Source organism: Ambystoma mexicanum, chromosome 6p (genome assembly GCF_040938575.1).
Source record: "Ambystoma mexicanum isolate Mex_15411 chromosome 6p, UKY_AmexF1_1, whole genome shotgun sequence".
Taxonomy (NCBI): Eukaryota; Metazoa; Chordata; class Amphibia; order Caudata; family Ambystomatidae; genus Ambystoma; species Ambystoma mexicanum.
The window spans coordinates 1,044,201,840-1,044,228,108 of record NC_090935.1 but is presented as its reverse complement, the minus strand read 5'-3'; the positions used below and the strand labels follow the sequence as shown (position 1 = coordinate 1,044,228,108).

Below are 26,269 nucleotides of genomic sequence, written 5' to 3'. Positions count from 1 at the left end.
TTTTCATACAAGACATATTTACAATTTTACAAACTTGCTAGCAACATCATATTGATATCACAGATTTGGTGGAGCAAGTATTCATCCGAGCCCCGTCTTGGTGAGAGCTTCGGTCTAGATTTGGCAGTTTTCCGCACTTTTGGTCCGATACCCAATGTCAGATGTGTCCACATTTTTACACATATGTGCGCATGACATCTGGGCATAATCATGTGAAGTTTCATGTTTCTGGCATCACCACAATTGCTACAAAACCACAAATTCTGTAGTCATGTCCCTGAACATAGCACAGAGTTCTGAGTAGTTTTAAAACGTGACCAGAATTTTCATATTAACAACACTGTCATTTTACACATTTTTACAATTTTGCACAGTCCTCTGTCAGTCCTTTTAAAAAAATATACTTTCCTGTGCTTTAAGAAGACACATAACTGTCTGTCGCCGCCCCCAAAGTTTTGGTGGGTCAAGAGCAATCCCCACCTCTGTCCTTTTGCAGGAGTTTCTGTTGACAGTTGCATCTGCATATGTTTTCAATCAAGGGAGTCTTTTGCCTCTCCCCATAGCAGCAGAGCGAAATCCCCTCCCCTCTTCATTGACACCTGACTGGGAGTTCCTGGGCTTTGATGAGAAGCAGGGGAGATGCCCTTTCTTGGAGCAAACTGTGGAATTTGCTTTGAAGCCCTTTGGCTGGCATCAGAGCTTGACTTTAAAAATCCACTTTGTTGGGGGCGTGGCTTGGAGCGCCATCGATGTGGCTGCTCCCCTGAGGCCCGCCGTGCGAAGCCCGCCGCTTCTGGGCCCCTGATGCGGCTCCGCGCCCGTATACCGGAGCCCAGCTGATCCCAAGGACGTCGGAGGACCTGGGGCCCACCCGGGCTGAAGCGGGGACCACGACGATCAACGGAGACGAAGTTAGCCGCTCCGGTTCCCCGAGCCGGCCTCAGCGTCGATCTCCCAAGATGGCGGCCGTGCTCGTCTCCCGGCCCTGGAGGGCGGTGAGAGCTTTCTGAGGCCGCATCCAGACGCGGCTCGGTTTCTCGGGCACCCGGGTCGCGGCGGAGCAACATCAGCCCCCCGGACCTCTCCTCCGGTGCTCTCCCTGGGGCGACCCTTGCTTTCTACACTACCAGCCCGAGCCTGCACTGCCCGACGAGGGACGGCACGGACGATGCCCTTCAGGTAGGAGCTGCTGGGGGTGAGGATCGCTGAGGCCACGCAGGGAAATCCCTCCACAGCGCCTGAGGTGGGGGCCGCGCCGGCCTCAGCGTCGATCTCCCAAGATGGCGGCCGTGCTCGTCTCCCGGCCCTGGAGGGCGGTGAGAGCTTTCTGAGGCCGCATCCAGACGCGGCTCGATTTCTCGGGCACCCGGGTCGCGGCGGAGCAACATCAGCCCCCCGGACCTCTCCTCCGGTGCTCTCCCTGGGGCGACCCTTGCTTCCTACACTACCAGCCCGAGCCTGCACTGCCCGACGAGGGACGGCACGGACGGTGCCCTTCAGGTAGGAGCTGCTGGGGGTGAGGATCGCTGAGGCCACGCAGGGAAATCCCTCCACAGCGCCTGAGGTGGGGGCCGCGCCATCACCGCCCCCCCCCCCCTCCGCCCTCCAGCACACACTCCTGGGGCGCCCCGGCCCACACCACCATCTGGAGCCCCCGTTCGGACCTGGGACCCCTCCCACTATCATCCCCACCAGGCGTTTCAAGCCTGGGTCCTCGGAGGAGGAGCGGCCCTAGCTGGGTCACATCGAGGGACCCACAGCTGCAAGCCCCGAGAAGGGCCTGACCAACGCCGCCCACCTGAAGCCTCGACCTGGCCACACTCTCATCCCGGGCTGCCCCTGACGGGTGGGCCCCCTCGGCCTCGGAGGTGACCTGACTGCCTACTTCTTGGGGCGACCCGCTCTGCTCTCTCTGGCCTAGTCTCAAGGGGGCGCACGTTATTCAATCCCCCCACCGGAACTTACGCCCCACATACTTGCCCACCATCAAGATTTGGAGAGTTCACCCCCTCACTCGAATCCTCTATACACCGGCCAAGCTTGGAATCAGCTTTCCCTTTTCTCAATCAAGAGCCTCGACGCTCATCCACAGGGTGGGCCGCATAAACCATCTCCCCACCCACGACTCACCAACATGTCGAGACAGTCGAAAGCTATTAAAAATGTAGACATAGCCACCATGCTCACCGCTCCTGATAAGGGAAAGAAACCGGACTCAGTCACTCCCACCCCAGGGCTCTCCCAGGAGGGGGGTGACTCCCCAGCCACTAGAGGTGATCTGTTGGCGTTTATGGCAGACATCAAAGCCGAGTTTCGGTCCTGCATGTCGGAACTTACCTCCAAATTGGAACAAACAGACCATAGGGTGACCGAAGTGGAGCAGAGACTGAGTGAGATCGAGGATCGCTCCCAAGACCAAACAGCCGCCATGGGAGATATCCAGCAATCAGTAAGAGCCCTCCAGGACAAGTGCGAAATCCTCGAATACAAACAAGAGGACCTGGAAAACAGAGCTCGTCGGAATAACCTCCGTATTAGGGGAGTTCCGTCCTCAGTCCCCGACCAAAATCTTGCAGGATACATAGGAGACCTCTTTCAAATTCTCCTCCCGCATCTAGATAAATCCCAACTGCTGCTGGATCGGACCCACAGACTTCGTCCGCGACGAGGAGTAGACTCCGACCAGCCCCCAGATGTCATAACGAGAGTACACTATTTCTCCACTAAAGAAGCTATCTCCGCCATCAGTCGGTCCGGAGATGAACTCTCCTTTCAAGGTCACCCTCTCCAAATTTATCAGGATCTCTCCCTCTCAACCCTACAGAAAAGAAGGGCTCTCCGACCTTTAACCCTCTTCCTCCAAGAGCGTAAAGTCAAATACAGATGGCTTTTTCCCACAGCCCTGCAATTTTCGTATAATGGCTCCCTCCGGAGAATATCCCACTTAGAAGATGCCGCTAAAATCATGCAGATATCCTCCCCCCCTGAAGGAACCACCTCCCCAGACTTGGAAGCCTCGGGAAGCCCTACGTCAGCCCTCCCCCCCCAACCCAGACGTCCTCCATGGTCCAAGGCCTCCCGAAACAGGAGAAGATAACCCGAGTCCGAGCGGCCCCGGATGCCCCCCGCACCTCCGGCGTCCCGGACGCCCAACGTCCTTTCAGCTAAATTCAGAAATAGTAACTCCGGCCCAACACAATCCCACGTCCGCCCAGCGCGGCGGGCTTCCTCCACGGCTTATGCCCCCCCTCCAAGATCCGCTCCATCTTAGAGCCCTTGGATGCAAACGTTATTTTGCCAGACACAAATGGCCCTGTTGGCCTGGGGTGGGGTTACACCCACAATGTTTCCCACCCCGCTAGTTAAAAAGTTGGCCTCCCGTTGGGGGCCTCGGTTAAAACTGCAAGTGCGGTACAGTTCACCTCTCCACCCTCTTCACGATGGCAGCTGATGAACAACCTGGAGTCCCCCCTCCATCCCCTACGCATGGAACCCCTAGCTCCCCGATCCCGGAACACCGGACGCTCAGATGCCTTTCCTGGAACGTTAACGGTCTCAACTCCCCCCCCAAGCGAAAATCGATTCTCCAGAAGCTACAAGATGAGGAGGCCGATGTGGTGTTCCTCCAAGAGACTCATCTCCTCCCGGCAGACTTTGGCCGGCTTCGATCCAGCATATATCCACACCAGTTCTTCGCCTCGGGGAACTCCAAAAAAGGGGGCACAGCGATTATGTTCCGGAAAGACCTGCGCCCCCAGACCCTGGACTCCATGATGTGCCCCGAGGGCCGCTTTGTGGCCATCAAGTGCCTCCTGTTGGGGGACCTCTACACCTTGGTATCGGCATACGCACCCAACTCAGGACAGGCAACCTTCTATGACTCCTTGGGCTCCTCCCTCTCAAGCTTTGTGGAAGGCCAGACAATAATCGGTGGGGACTTCAATGGGGTCCCAGACCCCACTAAGGACAAATCTAACCCCCCCGCCCTTGGCGAATTCGGCCAGGCCCTCAGTCTGCTGCGGCTCTTCAGAACCTTAGAGGTGGTGGATACATGGCGGGTGCTTCACCCCACCGAGAAAGATTACTCCTTCTTTTCAGGCGTACACCGAACGTTCTCCAGAATCGACCTCCTTCTGGCTTCCCCTCAAACTCTCGCCCTCGCCAATGAGGTATCGATAGGCCAGCGAATCCTATCGGACCATGCCCCGATAATAATGGATCTGAGCATTCAGAACACCCACGCCAAGGCAACACGCAGATGGGCGCTCTACGACCCGATCCTCAATGATATGTCAATCAGAGACAACATAACCACCACCATCAAGAACTTCTTTGAGGAGAACCTAGCCGCGGACACCTCCCTGGCCAATAACTGGGATGCAATGAAAGCTGTAATTCGGGGAACGTTGATAGCCCAAGGCGTGGCATACCACCGAAACCGGAAACAAATCCGTCTATCCCTGGAGGAGGACCTGCGAGCAGCTGAGGAAGCCCAGAAGAGGAGTGGCTGGTCCCCCAGAACACAGAGAGCGCTCCGCTCGGCCAGGAAGAAACTAGAGGCCCACTACGCAGAACACACTGCGCAACTCCTGGCGAAGACCAGACAATTCTACTATGCCAAAAGCAACAAGGCCAATAAGCTGCTGGTGGCCAAGCTAGCTAAAACAAGACGGACCAACACCATTATAGGGCTTAAGGACCCACAGGGGGTGATACACCACTCTGAACAGACGAAACTACAACTAGCCTCAGACCACCTAATCCAGGTCATGACAGCGCCCCCCCGGGATCGATCAAAGCAGGAGGCATACCTACGGAACGCGGCCTTGACGCGTCTCCCAGACTCCACACGGGAGCAGTTGGAAGCCCCAATAACAGCTGAAGAAGTTGACGAAGCCATCAAGGCCCTCAAATCACGGGCCCCGGGCCCAGACGGATTCCCCCCGAGGTTCTATAAGATTTTTAAGCTCCAGCTCATCCCTCACATAGTGGCCCTGTTCAACTCTTTTAAGGTCTCAGGATCCGTGACCGCCACAATGCAGGAGTCGGTGACGGTTCTCCTTCCTAAGCCGGGGAAAGACCCGAGAGATCCGGCGTCATACAGACCCATCGCCCTGCTGAATATCGACGCCAACCTGTACTCGAAGATTTTAGCTAACCGCCTGGCACTCATCCTCCCGGATATAATCCACCCCGACCAAACAGGCTTCATTCTTCACCGAGCGGCAGGGGACAACATCCGGCGGACTCTGAACCTAGTGAACATCGCCCACCGCAACTCCCAAGGCCTGGCCCTAATGGCCCTGGACGCAACCAAAGCCTTCGACAGAGTCGATTGGTCCTATCTGGAATGCACTCTGGAAGCATTTGGGTTCGGCCCCATAGCCCGAGCCATGATCCTGGCGAACTATAAGCACCCTCGAACCATCCTCAGGATCAATGGCATCCACTCAGCCCCGATACCTCTGTCTTGTGGGACGAGACAGGGCTGCCCGCTGTCTCCCCTACTCTTCGCCCTCACAATGGAACCCTTCGCCCAGAGGATCAGGTGCAATGAGTCCATTAAGGGTCTTCAGGTGGGCTCCTCCCACCACAAGATCGCTCTCTACGCGGACGATGTTCTATTGACACTCACCGAACCCAACACCTCAGCGAAACATGCTCTGGCCGAAATAAAGGAACTGGGGGAGGTCACCGGCTTCACTGTCAACTTCACCAAATCAGTGGCTTTAGGAGTCGGCCTTCGCCCAGAGGACAAGGAGGCGTTAACGGCTCTGTGCCCGATCGAATGGCGGGACCACTCGATCCCCTACCTAGGAGTTCTCATCCCAGCGAACCCAAAGGAGACCTATCAGGCGAACTTTCCCAAACTGATCAAGGAGCTGGAGGGGGACTTGAAACGCTGGTCCACGCAGGAGATCTCATTAATGGGCCGGATCACGGCCGTCAAGATGAACCTGCTTCCTAGGTTCCTCTATGCCTGCTCATCTCTATCGGTGCCCTTCCCAGCCCAGGCTCTCCATGACTTACAGAGGAAGATATCCAAATTCATATGGAAAGGCAAGAAGGCCAGGATCCCCCACAAAACCCTGATTGGCAACGCCAGGCTGGGAGGCCTAGGGGTCCCGGACCTGCAGGCCTATAGGACAGCGGCGCAACTGTCACATCTACACGCCTGGCAGACGAGCACAGCCCGCCCCAGATGGGTGGAACTGGAGCAGGCCCAGCTCCCGCTTCCCCTCCGGTTCCTCCCTCACATCCAACCCTCCCTCAGGGCACGCTGGAAGGACATCCTACTAACAACAAAGCAGACCCTAAGCTCCTGGGATTGGGCTCTAAAGCAGAAGGGAATCCCGAGGGGCCGAAGCCCCCTTTCACCGATCTTTCACAACCCCGACTTCTCCCCGGGATCTCTCCCTCGCAACTTCCAGAGTTGGATAGGCGGAGGCCTGGAAACCCTGGGGCAGATGTACTCCGAAAACAGACCCCGGACCTTCGAGCAGTGCAAGGAGACTTTTCGGCTTCAAGAAAGGGACAGATTCACATACTGCCAGCTCCGCCACTGGTGTTCGCACCCTCAGACCCTCCAGGCGGCAACTCGCCCCCCGACTCCATTGGAGCTAACTCTTGCGGACCTGCCGGCTAGAGGAAGAATCTCGGCTATATATAGACGTTTCCTGGGGGACTTCTTGGCGACAAAAACTCGATCTATGGCTCAGTGGGAGGCGGACCTAGGCCATCCGATCGATGACCAAGCTTGGGTAGACATATGGTCCCGCACCCACTCTTCCTCCACCTGTGTCACCAACAAGGAATGTGCATATAAACTCACCCTACGCTGGTACTACCCCCCTCTCAGACTCCACCACATGAACCCACAAGTGGACCCCGCCTGCTGGAGAGGCTGCAGTCAACCAGGCTCCTACTTTCACATGTGGTGGACATGCCCCAAGATCCAGCAATTTTGGGCCAGGTGTCTCTCCACCATCGAACAAATCACCGGCTCCGCCCTCCCACTGGACCCTGAGACAATTCTGCTGGGGATCCCGGTCCCTGGAATTTACCCCCGCTCCGGCAACAGGGCTAAGCTCCTCACACAGTGCCTCCTGGCGGGCAAGACGGTTCTGGCCCGCTTCTGGAAGTCGCGAGACGGCCCCTGCCTGGCCCACTGGTGGGGAAAATTGTGGGACATCTTAATAGCGGAAAAGGTCACCGCTGCGAGAGCGGGGTCTCTGCACCGCTTCCAGAATGTGTGGGCCCCAGTGCTGGACTATGATCAGCGATATCCCGCAATGACGTTCAAGCCAATCAACGCCCGTTGGGCCCTGAGAGACAAGGAGAATACGCATCAAGCGGGGGAGCTAAACTGAATCTCTGGCCCGGGAAAACCGGAATGAGGGGGGGAAAGGGACTCAAAACTAGAATTTTTTCTTTGCAATATTATACTGCCACCCGATACTGTTTGTAACCTTTACTGCCTTGCTATAAATAAACATATTTAAAAAAAAAAAATCCACTTTGTTTAAATTTTTCTTTGATGAAAATAAACTTACATTTTCAAAACAGGCCAACACATCTCTAATTCCAGTCTTTTAAAATATAGAGATTAAATAGTTGCAACCTATATTGTTTTTGATAGCAAGTCACTTAATTTCAACCATGTGATTTTAACTGCACAAGTTAAGCTTCCAATGTAATTAAATGACAGCTGTCACACAGGCAGCCAGCGGTAATGCGCCCATTTCTGACAGATTTTACAGACCAGCATACTTTTTAATGTGGATATTCTTGTGATGGAATCTACTTTTCCTGACATTGTGTGCTTATGTGGATTCTTTAATAAAGTGACGGGTAACAGCCAGCAAAGATGTTGGATCTTTTCTGATGTTTGGGAAACATTTTGTAATTTCAGCAACCAAGGGAAAACGGATTTCAGAGCACTTCTGGGTTTCCTTGCAATAAAGCACTGCCTTTCATGTAGTTTACATTTTCACACTGTGGGCAGCCCAATGACAGGTTTTAGCAGTGTGGTCTCCTGATCCACCACTGACACAGGCAAAGTAGATTGGCAGCCAACTTTCTGGTTCCTCAGCGCAATTTTCATGGGTTTAGCATGCATAGGGCTTTTTGCAGCCATTTTGCTGGTTCTGGTGCCACCAGCATACAGTGATGTCGCAGGGCAGAGCCTAGTGGGTCAAGACATCCCACAGACCTCTCCAGTGACTCATGCCTTTATTCAATTTCCCTCACCGGATACTTATCTTCCTGGTTCTGTGAAGGCTGAACTACAAAAATAGCATCTACATGGGCATACCAGAATACTCTCTAAAAAGTGTACAATTAACCCAGAGAGAGCACACTACTACAACATTGCACGCTCTACACAGTGCTTTATTTGCAAAAATAAATGTGCCATGGCCCAGATATTTTCAAGCACATCTGGGACACATCTGAGGGGCAACTCCCGGCACAACGGTGTCACCATCCACGTCAGTGCCCCAAAAAGTCTGCATATTTAGGGTATAACTTGCAACTCCTACTGGCTATTGACGGTGATCGATGCACTAACCATTGAAGATGTGCAATTTATGCCTACCAATACATAAAATAACATATCATGCTAGTTTAAGACAAATGTTTGAGTGATTCTTTAAATCATCATCATTGTTAATATTTTTCTCGGGTTCAATAGGTGGCAAGTGGAACATGTTGACCATCTATCCACAGAAAACAAAGTAAACATGCTTTCCTCTTATGGTAAAGACATTGACAAATGCAGAAATGAGGACAAATCCTTCCTGAACTGATGAACTTGCCCGTCAAACACTGCAGCAAAATCATTTATAATTTGGTGCTCATGGCAGACACTCCCCTTAGGCAGTGGCCTTTTCCTTGGCTTTGCCCATGTGCTTGTGCTGCTGGCTGGGCGCTGTCCTCTTATTGTCAACCCACATTGCAGAAGCAAAGCTGCACCATTTTCAAGCAGGGTGACTGGAGCACCCAGCATTGTCACCTTCCAACTTATTGTTACCCATGAAAACTAGCACTGTCCTGCCCATCTGGGTCAATAGGTTAAGGAATAACAATGCACCGGCCCAGAAAGAAGACACTGGGCCTCATTACAAGTTTGCTGCTCCGGTAACTACGGTTTGTAATGAGGCCCACTGTGCTCACTGTTGTTCCTTGTTGTGTGATAACTACTGAATGAGAGTTAAAGTAATAAAGTTTTCAAAACAAGTCATCATAATCACACTGAGTCTGACAAAATAAGTGCAAGTGCTCAGAAATAAGGGTTGAGGGTGAGTCCTGGCAAACACTTCCACAAATTAGGCACTAGCTCTACACTGTCTGCCAATCAGGATCAAATTCAAGGCACTCTCGATTACCACCACAAGCCTGCATTCAAAGGAAAATTACACCATACAAACATGCCAGGAGGCCATGATCAAGTTCCTTACATCTCATGTGGTGCTACATTAAAAAAAAAGAATGAAAAAGGAATGTAAGGTGTTTTCTTATTGAGAGTTCTTACACACAAACTGTGAAAGTTCATACTTAAAAAAATTCAGAAAGTGTTTGGGATCTGGCTATACACAACACCTTATGTATAATTCAGGCTCAACCAGATTACACTGAGATGGCACACACAATATTGAAGGCACCATTATTGGTTGATGGATGAAATCAACTAAAGGTGCCACCCTAAGAAGCGAAAGAATAACCCACAGACAGGGATAGAAACTAAGATAACTAGCCAAATATCACACCCTGTGCAGGCCACAATCCAGCAGTAGCACCTTAAGGATCTTTAATCTTCCGGCTAGAGCCATTGTGCTCTGGTCGGATGGCACTATTTGACCACACCATAGCGTGTAATTCGCATCTTTCTACTTCTACCCTTCTTTCCTCTCCCTCTGGTCACCTCTGACTATTGTCTCCGATCTGATCTGCCCCAACATTTTGGCAACCACTGCCATGCTCTCCTAAAACTATTTTTGACCATCCATCCCCTTTCTTGAGGAACCAAGGAAGCTGATGAATTTGTGCAATTGACAGATGCCACACTGTGCTAGACCCAATAACATAACATGTGCATATGCTCATTGACCTGCACAACCACTGTCTGTCCTTCCCAGAGTGCTTGACTAGCAATGCCATGCAAAGCAATGTAGCATTTGCTACATCCAATAAAGAACTGCAAGACTTATCCTTGGCCTCAAACCCAAGGACCGCATCTTTCTGGTGCTGACATTCCGGCACTGGCTCCCTGTGGCTGCTACGATCAAGTTCAAGATCCTTGGCATAGTCCGCAAGGCTTTCTGGAGCCAGGGCCCGCACTATCTACAATGCTCTCTTCCTAAATACTCTGCTTCTAGAGCCCTCCACTCGGCCTCCTCGAAATCTTTGCGGATGAGTCGTTTTTCCCAGCAGAGATTTGGAGGTAGATCTTTATCCTCTGCAGGTGCCTCCCTCTAGAACAGCCTCCCTGCCTCTCTCCGCCTTGAACAGGAGCTCCTTATGTTCCAGAAACTCCTCAAGACCTTTCTCTTCTCTTTCCCTCTTCCTCTCACTTTCTAACATCCTCTCTCTTTCTCTCCAGCCTCACTCCTCCATATCTCCCCTAGCAATGTTCAGCTTTTGGTGACTGGTCGCCTGGCTCACCTCCAGAGCCTCAAAGGACCCAGGCTCCCCCACCAGTCCTTGCACTTGCCTCCGGGCCTCTGCACTATTCTCAACACTACTGCAGCATACGTTCCATTAGTGAGGTAACCTCTCTGAACCTAACCCAGGGCCCTGCTGGACTGGGCACACTGGTTCCCCCTCCCCCTCCCTTGCACTTCTGTCTGTACACTTGCATGACCTGAATTCACAAGGCCTAGTAAGTTCTGTCTTACACCCCCTTTGTCTCACCTCCTTAATCTGTTTGCACCTGATACACTTCATGCACTTGCACTAGGAGAAATGCTGTTAGGCCAATGAGGCTAGTTACTTTTTTGTTAGATCATTCGGAAACTCCAAGGCCTAAGAATAACTACTGTATTCCCTTGCTCCCTTCCCAGCTTGAAGCGCTTTGAAGCACTTCACTTGTGTATAAGAGCTATACAAATAAACAATTACAATTAAAATCACAAAGTATGCAATGTTTTTGAATGCCTGAAATGTAGCATTTCCAATAGTAGTGATGCTTGCAGCTGTATTTTGTGAAAAATAACAAACTCTCAACCATGTATCCTAACCAAAAACCATGTGTGTAAGAGAATACCATCTTGCGAGGGAGGACTAACACATGTTTCTTTTTTATTTTTAATACTAAAATGATGGTTCCATGTCATTTCATCTGGGGTGTTTTTTCGCGCGTTTTTTTACCGCAATGTTTTCCTGATAAAACTCATCAAATGTTTTTTGGGACGTGGACCCCCCTAACCCCCCTCATTTTCTAAAGAATTCGATGGGTTTTTCTGAAAAAATTTGCAGTAAAAAACCCTGCAAAAAAACATCCAGTGATGAAAGGACGTTGTACCAAAATGATGTAGGTAATTATGCTTCTTAGATGGAGATCTGCTCCATTTCATACATTTTCCATTCCAAAATGGTAGTGCCTACATGTGCCATTGTTGAGACAGCCTTCTACCTCCCTCAGCACCAGCTTGGCAGTGGCATAGAAAAGGTTCAATGGTTACATGTGAATTCCTGACAGCTCCTGGAACACAAGGTTACTACAGATAGAGGTGGCTTTATAACCTTCTGCACCTCTGGTTCAAAACATAATAACTGTATCCTTAGCCAGTCTGGTGGCATGTAAATCTATAAAAAAAATGTAAGCCATATCACGTTGGGTCATGGTGACTTCTAAGAGCACATATGCACACAGCCACAGCAGTTTGGTACCAGGGTAGTGCCTCCCCTGTGAGAGGGGCCCAGCTATGACATGGCAGATCTATATTACTGGCTGGTCTCCACTACAGCCATGTGCAACAATGGTCAGAATGCTGTCCCAATGATTATCTTGCAAGAATGGTAGCCCCTTTCCCTAGGTAACAGGAACACTTCACCAGAGATCTCCTGGGAAATGGTGTCTCAAAGTCAGCACTGACACAACAAAGCCACTCTCACACCAGGGTGCTGATCAGTGGAGACCCTTTGAAGTCAGAAGATATTCAAAAGGGACAGAGTGAAAGAAGCCAGAAGTTAGAGGTGAGCTGATGTAAGGGTCCTGCCACCTTGGTTTCACTTAGGGTTCTCTTCCTTTTCCTTCCCCTTTATGTCCTGCAAGCACATCACACTTGGTGTGATGTCATGAGGCAAATGGCACTTGTTACAACAACTGACTGGGATTGGATCCCTTACAGCAGACTTGCTTTGGACTAATCCTCTGTGACATTTTGCCTTTATGAGGAGTAGGGTATCCCCTCATTCTTTAATTCATCTTTGGACTCTTACCGGGACAAGAAGGCATCACTGGGTGTACAGCCTGCACCAAAGTCCTCTGCATTAGAGGTGAAGACAGAAGGCATCCAAGTTAGAAGAGAGCTCTGCCCGTAACCATCCCAATGGAGCAGTGGGGGTCACACTGCTTTTGGGCCAAGACCTCTCTGCTGGCATGTGTCCTGAAAGGAGGATCCTGCTCACTGGAATTGAAAGATGTCCAGTGGGTGCCAGACAACTTTCGGGTGGCAAAGTGCAAAACTAAGGACTCTTCTTGTCCCTGAACACCACGGATTGGTCCTCCCAGCAATCCAGAATTCAAGGAACAGCCCTGGGCTCTGGTTCCCGCATTAAATCGCGTATCAGCTACACTGATCCAAACATTGCCCGCTAGCCCCAAGCTTCTTTGCACCACGCAACATTTTTGATTGGACTGCATTGCAAGTTGGACCAAGTCGACAATCTCATCAACCTGATGCTGAGTCATGACTAAAGGAAGCTTCTAGAAGCCTAGTTCAAAGATGTTGAGCCCCCAAAGACAAGAAACCAATAGTACTGTGAAGAGGCCTTGTCCCAGAGGCTCCTTTTTTGGGACTATATTGATTTTTAAGCCACCCTTTTCTTTAATGAAATATCAGTGAACAGTGACATTGGTGCCAATATGTGCCTGAACACGCCTGCTCATCCATTTAGAGTGCCCTAGACAAATGTGTGCATTCTCTGTGTTTCTTTTACGTGGGTGCATTTCTATGTATGTTTTCTGATTAGTTGTTTGCATTTTATTGTTTAATTAAAGGGCTATACGTTTATAGAACTTTAAACAGAAAATCTTTTATTTTGGAGTGATTGTACTATTGCTGTGTTTGTTGCTACTGTTATCAGCTCATCCCCAGCACCCCCTGCCATGTCCTCAGCCTGTGATTCCAAAATATCGATGGTGGTGTACCTTACGGGTTGTGCCTGTTTCACCCTTATGGTTGGGCTCACTGCTGGTTAGTTTGGGCTATTAGGTGTACCTTACAACACATATACGTCAAAACGATTGCATTCGAGTACAGATTGGGAGAAATGGCATATGAGGAGGGACACTCAGTGATTAGGAATTGTTTGGTTATTTGCCCACCCATTGACCCATGGCCATGCTAATACCTTTGCCATTTCCACCCAGTTCCTGCCCTCCTGGCCCAAAACACCTCCCCATGGGAACTTTTTGAGTGTGCTTTAACCAAGCCTTACCATCAAACATTGCACTCAAAGTGACTGCCAGTGTTTCTTCTAAAGCATCCTTCAGAGAGTTAATGCCTTAACTGGAGTTGTAAACCCATTACTGGTGTAATACAAATGTCTTACCAGGCCTGCCTTCAGCCACTCGATTTATAAGTATGCTCTGTGTCCTTCATTGAAGCCCTGTTAAAACAAGAATTGGCAAAGCCAACAGTTTTGGCTTGTGTTGAAGCATTAGCCATTTGTCAGGCACTGCTATTAGATGCCCAGGTGCTGCCACCATACTTCACCTGTTTCCATCAATGGCCAATTAATATCACTACGGCAGTGCCCGGCAAGTGCCTTACCCATTAATACACAAAAGTCCAAACTGTTAGCATTGCCAATGCTTGTTTAGTAGTAGTGTGTGGTTGATTTGGTGGTTTAGCCGTAACTATCCCGGTCCTCCTGCAGGGCAGTAGTCATTTCATCACAGCGTGCCTTGGTACCTGCATCAATGAACACCACTCAAACATTTGAATAGATACAATTCCCAAGCACACTATGCACCCTTGTCTTCTCATTGAACTTCATGTTGCACACTGACCAATACTCCAAATCTAACCTATGCTTACACCCAGGGCACATTTCCCAAAAAAAGTGAGGGGACTTATTAGCATAGGAAATAGGAGGTAACATCACAGGAGAGGAACATATCATGAAAGGGTAATATGCAAATGCCATTCCCTTACCCAATTGAAGAAAGTGCAACATTCAGAAATAATGAACATCCGGAAAATAAACAGAGAGGGGAGATGTTCCTATAATGCAGCTGGAACAGTATGAAAGGCTCACCCCGTTTAACCCCATGACTCTGCCCAAAATAGTCCCTGTAGATAAAAATCCCACAGAAGACATTTCACACGCGCCTAAGTCATGTTTTCAGAGGCTCTTCGAGGTAAGTTTCTTATCTGGGAGCAGAGGCGTTGCTAGGGGGGTGCTGAGGGGGCTATAGCCCCGGATCTTTTGGTTGTAGCCCCGGATAGAAGCTCAGGGGTTACAACCCAAAAGGCTAACTAGCCCTCTGTTCCAACAGTCCCAAAATTAGTGTAGCCCCGGATCTTTTCCAGACCTATCAACACCCCTGTCTGGGAGTCTGTCCATCTGGATTTGAATATTTTCGGGGAGCACAATACAGACGTAAAAACACCAATATCGGTGTCCAGTGGCATACTGAGCAAGAGGTGGGTTGGGGGCAGCTTGCTTCCCCAGTGGCTCTTTTAAGAGCCAAACTGAGACATTTGACAGCAGATACCTCTAGCAAATGGGAAAGGTGTGTCAGGACAATGTCCTGAAATGACAGGTCGATCCCGCGATCTGCAGACCCCTTTAGCTGGATGGCAAAAGTCTCGCTTTTGCTTCGGGCTGCCTGTGAGGGGTCTGCAGGACGCTGGGCCTTTCCAGTGCTCACACTGTCGCGTGCCATTTTGAGCTCTGGGCAGCAGAGTGGCTCTCCCAGGGAAGTGACACGTTGCTCTGTATCAACAGAGCATTACAAAGGGAGAAATAGAGATTGATGTGAGGTCGTGGGTGCTATTAGCAGGGATTTTTCGTCCCTTAAGAAACGTGAATGGGGGGTTGTTATAAGTGGAAGGATGCATAATGCTGCATGCTTTATGAAATAATGACTATGGCTTTAAAACCCCAGGGGGGGTTGTTATGCTCACATTAACCTGCATGATGTTATTGTGACTTTGTATGCAGGGTGGGGAGAATAAAACGAAAGCCATACTCAACATATTTCTATGGCGATGCATGTAGTGTGAAGTTAGTTTATTATGAAAGGATAGTTTACTGCTTCAAAGGCATTGCTATGCATAAAGTATTATTTAAGAACACATTAAATGCAAAGCAACACCTTAATAAATATCAATATCAACTTAACATGGCAAGATGTGTTCAGTTACTTAAATTGTCCACATCCCAGTTTCACTATTTTACCAAAGTGTTTGTTCCTGGGCAAATCATTTAATCACACTGGGCCTCATTACAAGTTGGCCGATAAAATAAGCAAATTACAGGCATGCCAGTGCAACCGTGTCTGTGTAGCTCTGCTGCCAGAATCAATTGTTGATTCCGAGTCAGCGTGCATGTGCATACTGGCATGCTGGTAAGGCCCTCCAAACCCCCGATAGCGGCATCAACAATGTCGCAGACACCGGCACCGGCATCCTAGATGCTGTAAGGAACAGTACCGTAAATACCGGTATTGCAAATACTGGTACCGGAAGTGCCGGTACCGGAGGCAACGTCATTGTGCTGGAATGGGAAATGCTCTGGCGGCCATCTTAAAAAACACAATCCAATGCAATCCTATGCCTACAGCAACTGGATCCGCAAACTCTGGACTGTCTCCGCAAGGTCATGACCATGGCAACCAGGAAAGGTACAGTGCACTGCGAAAGCCACATTTCAGTGATGAAGAGCTCAACATGCTCGCCGACACACTGGTGAAGCGTGCAGATGAAGTATTCTTCCCAGACCTGTGCCGGGCAGCTCAAATCCCCAAGAAAAACATCTGAGAGGAGGTGGCACAAAAGATCTCTGCGGTGGGGACAACCCCACGCACCATACGAGACTTCAGGAAACGCTGGGACGATCTGCGGCCGTGTGCCTGCGCTCTTTCCGGGAAGGTGCTAACCAGTCACAACGGGTCCCTGCAGATGCCGGTAGCACGGGCATCGCGGGTCGTAATGCAACCTTGTAATGAGGCCAACTGTGTCTTATCTGCAGCTCTGTAAGTGATTCACCTCATAGCTTATGTTAATATATCATGCTATTATAAAATGTTTTAAAAAAGCCTAATTACTCTAGAGTTGCTCCATATATGGTAATAGTGCACTTATGGTATTTTGCACCACAAAGTTATTTGCCACTTGGCTTACTTATGGCATCTTATTCTAAAGCCACTTCCATGGAGCCTCCAAGTTTCAAAGACTGATGATGCTCCTTGCTATGTCCTTTTCTGTGACGTCACCTCTGGTGTTGCAATCCATATGCACATTTGGAGGTTTGCATGTATTTTGCCCCACAGAGCCTGGAGAGAGCTGCAATTGATGAGTTTTTGCATCTGTAATGGCCCTGCATATTTTTTTTTTCTTTTGTGTGTATGTGTTAAAATGGCATCTGCCACTAATGTTACCAAAAAAGGTGATTGGGGTTGTGTAGTTGTCTGAAACCTTTGGCTCTTCAGATGTATTAGACTACAATGCCTATGATTCCTTGCTATTGACTCTTCAGATGTATTAGACTACAATGCCTATGATTCCTTGCTATTGACTCTTCAGATGTATTAGACTACAATGCCTATGATTCCTTGCTATTGACTCTTCAGATGTATTAGACTACAATGCCTATGATTCCTTGCTATTGACTCTTCAGATGTATTAGACTACAATGCCTATGATTCCTTGCTATTGACTATGCTGGCTAGTGAAGATCGTAATGGATTATTTATAACGCGCTTAATACCCAGAGGTTTCTAAGCACGGACGCAGGGATGGAACTTGTGTTGCTCAGCGTGCTTTTGCTTCTAAGACGAGCATGTTGCCCCTGAGCTATCGTCCCGAGACTTGGGACGATGGGAGTTTTACTCTGAAACATCTGGAGAGCCAAAGGTCGCAGAACCCTGCCGTATAGTATCGCACGCATTGCATTTGGGAGGGGAAAGTAGCAGGGTTTTTTTTGTGGCTCGCCCACCTCCCCACACTATTGCAATGATGGATACTCCCATGGGGGTGCGTTGTGTCTACTGACACCAAAATCATGGAACTCGTCCACACAGGTGATCACTCTGCAACCTTCACATATCCTTAATGTGCTGACGCCTTATCCGAGCAGAACACGGTTTCTGGGGTCTGCCTTGCATGCACACTTTAGCAAAATTAACCTTGGTCCCCACCCTCTATCCCACTAACCGCAGCCCCCACCTTTATTACATGGCCCAAAGAGGCGAGGCAGCATTATACTGTCATAACTCATGGTATACACGCCCCAGTAATATCTCATAGAGATTGGTAAGAATGCATTGAAATTAAATCCAACGGTACCATTGCTGCAAACACTTTACCTTAATATGTTACAGATGTGACTAGAGGTTTTTTTTTTCAGTCACCCAATTACGGCCACTATGTCTGGATAGTGCAACCATGCTGCTTTGAAATGTCAGTTCATAGCCCAGACGTGTCACCTCTAAGCTGAAGTTAACGCTCCTAAGAGTTCGCAAAGGCTGCTGGTACTGCTTTTAATCGGTGCGTGTTTCTGATGTGCCACCACAAACCGAAGTTAAGATGTGGGCGATGCCACACATATCGTTGGAGTATCGCCTTGCGCATGCCAGGAGTCCCACAGGTGCGGGTCTGATCCTGTGCTGCCAGAAGGCTGCTGCATAATTCGGTGCCCAGCAGTGCCAGGGATGGAAGACACCCCAACTGTAAATGAGCCCCGGTGTCTTCCCGGCTGAGATAGGCGTTTGTGTCTGTACTGCTCGACAACACTTTTCCAGACAGTTCAGCGAGGCTAAAAATACACGCCCTGCAAAAACAACCAATAGCGGATGGATTTAGATCTATATTTAGGCAATCAACAATGGATTCTTTTTGACCAAACTGTGAAGCGTGGGTTGCTGTTTTGAGGCCCAGCCAGACAAAGCACACCCCTCACAGTGTTTTCCCTGCCTAGAATCAGCACATCCGGGAAGCCAGCGTTGCTAAACGTGATTCAGAAAGGAGGGCACGTGCAGGTCTGTGTTTACTCCTCTAGCCTTTCAAGACAACTTTAAGATCAGCAGTATTGAGACCGAAATAGCAGGCAACTTCTTAATGGCTAATTGCACTTCCATAACATCAGAAAGCCTGTGTGCTCTATTTACCAGCACTTTGACAGGTAAAATGGCGGCGGCCATTAACATCCTGTGACACTTATAGGTTCAGGGCACTGGCGATTTTATGTTCTCTCCCTTTCTGTTCAGGGCCCCATCACTTGCTTTGCCAGCTTTGCATACATGCCAACATTCTGAGGCACATAAGAGGGAGATTTCACGAGAGAATTCGGGAGACATTAATTTCCCCATAGGCATACATTGGGGCTAGAATTATTTTAGGCGGGAGACCGTGAAAAATAGCAATATTTTTCAGTTCAAAATCGGGAGTCTCCTGCCTAAATCGGGAGAGTTGGCATGTCTGGCTTTGTGCCATGAGTCAAATTCGAACACACATACATACATGAAAACAGCATGCCTGGACAGGACATGGCTGACCATGAAACGTAGAACTCTATTTCCACACACTAGATGTTCAGGATTCAGGGGCGCCGAGTACACGGGTGAGCTGGGGCCAGGGCTTCCCCAGGAAAGGCCAATTGTGTGAAAGGCCCTCTATGTTCCAATTGGACTTTTTTTGTTGTTGCTGCCGGCCACCCTACCCTCACCGGGAAAACAAAAAATGTGACGCTCCTAACTGGATTGCTTCATAGCAGTTGAAGTGAAAAGGAGGTGAATCTACGCCCCAAATGCACTGCATTTGCTGCTCATTGTAGTAGTCTTCTACAAACAGGGCCGGTGCAAGGAATTTTGCCACCTTAGGCAAACTGTCAGATTTGCGCCCCCCAATCCGGGTACGTGCACTGCACATTGAAGTGTTGACGTGCCCGGCAGCTAGCAATGAACATGTCTGCATTAGAAGTCGCTCAGTATGGTGCGTTTACCACCAAACAGCAAGCAGTGGGGTTGGAGAAAGCTAAAATAAATTAGAACTGGCCTAGAGTGGATCCTGAGCCTGCTGGGTCTAGAGATCCTTGTTATACCTCACTGATGATGCCCAATTAGGTGCGCCCGAGCCTGATTTATATATGTTTCTTCTCCTTTCGCTAATGGTTTGGCAGGCAAAGAATGATGTCATGGAGGGTTGCCCAGAGCTGTGCCCTAGGTGAAGATTAATTCTCAACATTCCAGCTAGCACATCATTTGTTTTGCCTATCCTGATCCGCTCCAATCATTGCTCTTCCTGTACTGAGACATCTCTTACCACTTACCATTTACCTGTCTCTGGGCTTGCAACATTGTATGCTACTCCATTAATGCAGGTGGCTGCGACCTTTGGTTTTCCAAATGTTTTGGACTAGAACTCCCATCAGCCCTAGCCATCATAGTCAATCGCGACAATCATGTGAGTCATAATAGAAAATATCTGTGGAGCAGCAGAAGTCTCCAAATGCACCTCTATGTAGACTTTCATAAATGTTCTGGTGTACTCATACTGATACATATAAAACAGCTCACACAAACCACTGTATTGCCGAGAAGTATGCATTTGTGTTCCTCTAATGAAATATCCATAGATTGTTCGCAATGCACCTCTAGTCTGATTGTGTGCACCGCACAAGCTGGTATCCCACTTGTAAATAATACATCCATAGAGTTTGTGCAATGTACCTTGTTCAAATCTGCAGTGTTCATAGGTATCCCAGAGCTTAGGAATCCCTAGAGCTCTCACAGGTCACCTATTTCCTGATCTACAGTATGCATTTGTATTGCATTCCAACAATTAGATATCTGCAGTGCTCTCACAATACAATCAAGCGGCTACTAGACACAGGCTGGTAAGAGGAAGTTGAACCATGGAGCATTAGAAGTTGAGCGGAGGGGTTTTTTGCTGCAATGAAGCTACAATGTTAGTGGTGGGGATAGTATCAGGTTTTTATATGGCACTTTGTGTATGATTCCTCCTGTTCTAAGTGCTGTAATAATGGGTATTACTACCCCTCAACTAATCAATCTCAGCCAGATGAAGGGCCAATCCGGCCATGCCTTGATTCTTCAAACATCTGTGCCACATGCTAAAAACAGATGTTCGAGGTGAGCGCTTAACTCACTGAGCTATCTACCAGTATATATAGATTTTGATCTTCGCTAGTTTTGGATTGTAGAAGAATTGGGCTACTAGATTCATCCTGGTTAAAAGCAACATCAGAGAGGATAACATTGAAGGATTCCATATAATTGGGTGCTTTAGGATAGGGAAAAGTGTTGACAGCAAGTTATAGAGAGGGTTCCTTTTGATTTTCGTTTAAACCTCTGTGACTTTAAATCTAGCCTTTCTAACAAAGATAGACACAAAGCTTTTAAAATCACCGTAATATGGTGTTTTTATATAATGGTTCACACCAGACTCCACTAGCTTCTAATCTCTAATCACTTTACAACAGGTTCTCTTATTATCTTATTTTGAAAGTTACTGGGCCTGATTCATAGAATATTTTGCATGGTGCAAAGTACTTTTCAATGGTGCAAAGTGACTTTGCACTGCCAGAAAACACCCTGATTCAAGGAACAGTGCAAAGTGTATTTTTGCCGTGCAAAGTAATTTTTCATGGCAAAAAGACACTTTGCACTGTTCCATGAATCAGGGTGTTTGTTGACAGTGCAAAGTCACTTTGCACCAGTGAAAAGTACTTTGCACCGTGCAAAATATTCCATGAATCAGGCCAAGTGTCTTATTAAAATGATGCCCTCCAGCAAAATGCGCCAGCGAATATCGAGCCATGATCCTGACTGTGCAGCTCAACATGTGATGCTACCGCTGCACACTCTGAATGAGTTGCTTACATAGGATGTAACGGGCCGGCATGTTGTGGTGATAAATGCCCTTTTCATGGAGGTCCCAGACCCCCAGCATATGACAGCACTGCAGTGCATTCTCGTGAGGATATGCCCCATACAGTAATCCTCTGATGTCTGCAGATGGTTACAAGGCTACACCTAGGTATATGATGACACAGTATATCGTCATACAAGGCACATAGGGAGGGAAGGGAGTATGTGAGGGAGAGAGAGAGGGAGAGAGAAGGACAAACCCCCTACTCTTCTGAACGTATATTTGACTGCTACTGACCCAACCTAATCATATTGCAACATTTTTGGCAATGCCAAAATATTTGCCTTGAAGCAATCTTTCAGTGGTCGAAGAAAGTGGCAGTGCTTTTTACAACCAACAAAACAATTTGCATTTACAAAAATGTTTATATAATCCAGCCTATTTGAGAAAAGGCCACCCAGCAAAAGACAAACAGCCTCACATAACAACATAGAAACAAAGATTCTTAAAATCAGTAGGTCTGGCTTTGTATCAGTGAATGGCTTCTGTGTGTTTAGTCTAGTGTGAGTATGAAGATGGTGTGTGTAAGAATGTATGCGATTATTATTATCATGGTGTATGCTAGCATGTTGGTAGTATACTTGGAGAACTCTAACAACTGAAGTCTCGACTCCCTCTTTACTAGGCCTGGGACAACATGTTTGAGGTTGACACATGTGGGTCTTGTGAAGAGGGGCAGGCTGCTGACATCCAAAGCAGAGCCCATTTGCATGTCTCACTGCATGTTGGCCTGGTGGGCTGTCACAGGGCAGTGGGACATGTTAGACGTATTCTATTTTCAATGCACCCACTTTGGAAATAGAAGAACTATGCTTTTCTATTTTAAGCACAAAAAATTGCAAGTAGAAAAAATAGAAAAAATATGCTTTGTATTTTTGGCACAAATAGGTCTGATTGTGCTGTACATAATTAATAGAAATGTGGCAGTCATATATTTCAATAAGGCTGCTGGGGGTTTAATAGGCCAACATAGCATTACTGCATTTCCATTAGTTGGTAGTCTCAGCAGAGAGGCCAAGGATGTCAGGCACTGGCCACAAAAGTTAATGAAAATCCTCCTACAGAAGGAATGTAAAAACACCACACAGAACTGTAGGTTGGGAAACACAAAACTCTTTCTTCAGAGCTGTGGCGCATTGTCAGCTTGAACTCTGACTGCTGTCCACTGACAGAGAGAAGAAACACATGCATGCACGCTCCTGTCAGCAGATACGATCATATTAGTTGTATTGCTCAGTTGACCTGTGAACAGGGGTGTTGCTAGGTCTGCAAAAGATCAGGGGCTATGCCTGTGTTCTGCCTGACCTGCTGCACAGCGGCCTAGTGTGAAATAAGCCTTTTCTCACCTACTACAACAGTAACACACCGAAAGCATCGCTGCACAGTTTCAAACCCCTTCCGAACCAAACCACGTTTGCACAAATGTTGCAGACTTGACAGAAAAATTGTCCCACTCCAGGGCAAGTTCAGTCATGAAGAGCAGAAACACAAACTATGTTATGTGCTACGCCCAGAGTCACGGTCACACTGAGGGAGTGAAGGTGGTGCATTGAAGCAAACCAGGAAACGACAATCGTTGTCTTCTTTATGTTCACTCAGAAAACGAAACCTAACACATTTGTTAATGTGAGGGCTTTGGCCCATTACTGTTCACTGGAGAACACAAATGAACATTCAAATTCATAAAAGCATGGAATGCGTTTCAATACCACCGGACGTTCTTCCCAGGGCAGGGTGCAAATACAATAATAAATGACATTTTGACAACCTAAATAAACAGCAACATTCCAACTGTCCCATCCCATTTAACACAAACGAGGATGGTTTGGCATTGCTGTCATTTCATTAACGTGGCTGACTCCTGGTGGTTTCTTACAATGAGCTGGCAGTACCTGTGCTCTCTTCCTACTAGCTGGGCCGACCCGTTTGTCAGTGCACTCGTCTGTTCTCTCCTCGCTCACTGCCTGTCTCCATCTGACTGGGCTTGACTGAGCTGCCTCTCTTATGAGCTGTCTCTCTTAGTCAGGCTGCCCCGGCAGGCTGCAGCCACTAAAGGGCTACAACAGAACAGAACATTTGCATGCGCATGCGGACATGTGCGGTGCAACTCTTGAATGAGCAGGTACATCCCACGTACAGTACATGACAGCGCAACACCACGCCCACACCCGAACCTCACGGCGCAGTGCCACCCTCAAGAATGAGAATACATATTGTCTACAGAAATAATGTATAAAAAAGCGCTTATTGCCGGAGACAACATTTGCCGCTCCAAGATTCCCACAATGTAGGCAAGTGCCTAACCTGGCCTAGTGCTTGCACCGTCCCTGTCTACAAACAGTACCCTTTACAGTGTTTCACAGATTCCCCGATTCCCAGTTTCTAATTTCCAGTCCAGCATTCTAGTGGCACTCTAAGTCCAAGTAAGATGACCAGCAGAACTGCAACAACTTGCAGCAACACTCGCCCTTGGTATGACTGCTACAACCCCGGCAACCTTCATCATTTCCGCCAGTGTGGCTGCTGCCAGCACCCCCACTGCAGCAAGCCCTATCACACCCACTGTCGTGAGATATGCCTCTGTCATTAGCCATGCTACACCAGGTGCTGTAGGTTGCACAGTGACCACTCATACACCCACCTGCTTGGTTCCACACAAAGCCTGCCCAATCTCACTGGCCTTTGGTCGGCTCATCTTCTCGATCCTGAGGGGGCTTTAGTAGTGGGAGGGTGGACGACAATCCACCAGCTCTTATTGCAGCAGGGGACCGTAGAGATGCAGGGTTGCGCTACAAACAACTGCATTGCCACCATTATCCTTATCACGGTTCCACCAGTCATGATGATGATGCGGATGATGATCATCACCATGATAACAGTGATGATGAGGAGGATGCACTCCTAATGCTGCTGATGGTGACGAATATGATGGTTTGGTTGCTTTTGGATGTGGTGACCCCATTATGTGATACAGGCGCACAGTAAGTCCACCCTGTCGTCCCCTGTACCACCTGACTTGCTTGACGCTGCCCACCACTCTCCTCCATGCCACCCTGGACAGCTTTACCCCTCCTCTCTGTCCCTCTTTATCCCACCCCTTCTGTCTATCTGTACTGTTCTATCCCTCTGAAAAGTCCTCAGTTGCTTCACGAAGCAAGATCCATGCTCCAGCATAATAATAATAATAATAATAATAATAATAATAATAATAATAATAATAATAATAATAATAATAATAAACAAAACTTGCCATATTGGCAATTTGCAAGTGTCAGCAGGGATGGTTCTACGATAAATTACTCTATGACTTAAGCAGAAAGCTTGATAACTTGGTCATCTGAATGTGGATAGCTGAAGAAATATATTAGATGCCCTAATGAATTGAGCAAGAAGGGTAAATCCCGGATCCCTGCTGCATAGCAACATCAGGAATTATAGCACATCATGGATGATATGTGTTATCAGCTTTTGCTCCTTGGGTGATACTGTGAGAAAACATAACCTCAAGAACTGAAATATTGTGCAAACAGGATCCTTCCTTCTCAAAACCATGTTTTGCTTTCAGAAACGAGAGAAACCTTAAACATGTGTGAAATTCCTTTGAGCTATCAGAAGTAATTGCACTCTGACCTATTGCATGCGTCATGGTATATGCCTCCCGTAATAGGACATTATTCCTTTGGTAGCTCTGGCACATGTACGCTTTGTGCTAAAGCCTTACTTTTGAAGTAGACAACGGGGAGAGGACACTTCTTATCTATGTCACCTGAACTTAAAAGAATGCCTTTAAATAAAGATGTGGAAATGTTTGTGTGACGTGCTCCCTGGCATGTTAATCTCAGAATCAGAAAAAAAACACTAATAGTCACAATAACAATCTAATAGCATGAAAGGTGCACACTGCCGGTGACGTCAAGTCGTGGGATTTTGGAAAAGTGGTTTTAGAAGCTCCACAAGGAGGGCCCAGAGAGATTAAATTGGCCCAAAAAGAATAGTTCTGGATTTACAATCTCTGCATCTGATTGTTACCTGAGCAACCTGGAAGAACAGGCAGCATATGCCTTTCTTGTGCAGACCTTAGTTCCCCATGACTCTTTTGACTCTTTTTACTGACTGTATTCACAGCATTTTTACAATAAGCCATGTTCATGTGGTTGCGCTGGCATCCTGCCACACTTACGGCATTTCTTTGGACTCGCCTATGACGAGGAGTCTGTCTCCGAGCTGCTCTATGTGGTCTACATAATGATTTATGGGAAGTTTTGAATGGCAACACTTAGCATCCCCTTTTCCATGTTTGCTTAGACATTCATTACAGTCCATCCCCTCTTTCTGCAGCTCCTTCCTACTTCTTGCTTGAAGCCATGGAACATCCTAACTTTCAGTCATGCTGTTTGTCACAAGGTTTGCACCCTGAACTTGTTAAGAGGGAATGGGAACTCCTCTGACCCTAGTGTGGAAGGCCCATCAGGAAGGAATCCAGAGACAGTCCTGCCCGAGAGAGGGACGGTGGCAGTTGGGAGGGTCCCAATGTATGTCCCCTTTCCAAGTGGCAGTCTTGATATGGGCAGTACCTCTTTGCAGTATCCTGTGCTTGTATCGGCGCTATATAAATAAACTATCATATCATATCAAATGCTCGCCAGGTTTTCAGAACCAAAGTCACTGCTACAGCTTGAGGAAGAGGCCAGTAAAATCAGCACAACCCATTGGTGTGCCTCGCCCTCTGCATTCAAGCGCTGGACCAAGAAAAAGAGAGAGAGAACCAACAGAAGAGGTGGTGGAGAGTTTACAAGGCCACCTGATACGCTGCACACTGCTTCACTGCAACAGCACCAGCAGCAGCGAACCTTCTGTGAGGATCCTAGGCCACTAGGGACTTCCACCAGTAAAGAGGACTGCACTTGCCTTGAGTAGCCACAACAAGG

At 48.2% G+C, this 26,269-nt stretch overlaps 1 long non-coding RNA gene across 1 annotated transcript in view; it reads right to left on the bottom strand.

The window, feature by feature from the left end:
• The window catches only part of LOC138511005 (uncharacterized), a 50,996-nt gene extending 27,652 nt beyond the window's left edge, over positions 1 to 23,344 (bottom strand). Inside the window, exon 1 of the long non-coding RNA XR_011280530.1 lies at positions 23,234 to 23,344. This is a non-coding gene — a long non-coding RNA (uncharacterized lncRNA). The remainder of the gene's footprint in view (positions 1 to 23,233) is intronic.
• Between the last annotated feature and the right edge of the window lie 2,925 nt (positions 23,345 to 26,269).